Below are 716 nucleotides of genomic sequence, written 5' to 3' on the forward strand. Positions count from 1 at the left end.
GGAGGGGAAAGAGAGAAAGAGCAGAGCGGGGCGAAGAAGGCGAGGGGGGGGAGCGCGGCCGGTACCGTGATTCCCGCCGTCGGGAATGGCGCCTTCTCCTCCTCCCCCGCCGCCGGCTGGAAGGGGCTGCCGGTCCCGCCGTGGGTTCCCCCCGGGAGCTGCCCTGGGTCTGGCGGAGCCCGGTCGGGTTGTGAATCGGTGGCAGAGAGCTGCGGCGGGTGACAGCTCGGGGAGGGAGGGGGGAACAAAGTCCCGGCTCGGGGCTCCTTATCGGAGGAGAGCAAATTCAGGAGAAGTGGGATATTCCTGGCAGGAGCATCTCTTGATGCAAACACACTGTCCTTGATCATCACTCAGGCAGGGCAGGCTGGAGCTCCGTGCAGGCACCTCGCTGGCTGAAGTTCCAAGGAAATCAGATAAGGAGTTAAAGGATATCAGATAAGGAGTTAATGCTACGGCAATCAAGAGTAAAAATCTTTGAGCTGTCAGGGTGGAGCACTGCATTGTGCCTGGGGAAACTGCCATCCTCCGCAGGCAGCGCCCACCGAGGGATGTCTGCAGGAGCAGGGAAATGTTACTCACCTGCATTTTCCAGAGCTGCCATTCTCCAGAGTCTGTAGAATTCTCACCCTTTTGCCCGAAGGTTTTTCGTGCCACAGCAGTGCTGCTTGTGCTTGGCGTCACACGCGGGAGGCAAACGTCCCAGTTCATCCCAG

This window comes from Calidris pugnax, unplaced genomic scaffold (assembly GCF_001431845.1).
Source record: "Calidris pugnax isolate Ruff unplaced genomic scaffold, ASM143184v1 scaffold133, whole genome shotgun sequence".
In the NCBI taxonomy this organism is placed as follows: Eukaryota; Metazoa; Chordata; class Aves; order Charadriiformes; family Scolopacidae; genus Calidris; species Calidris pugnax.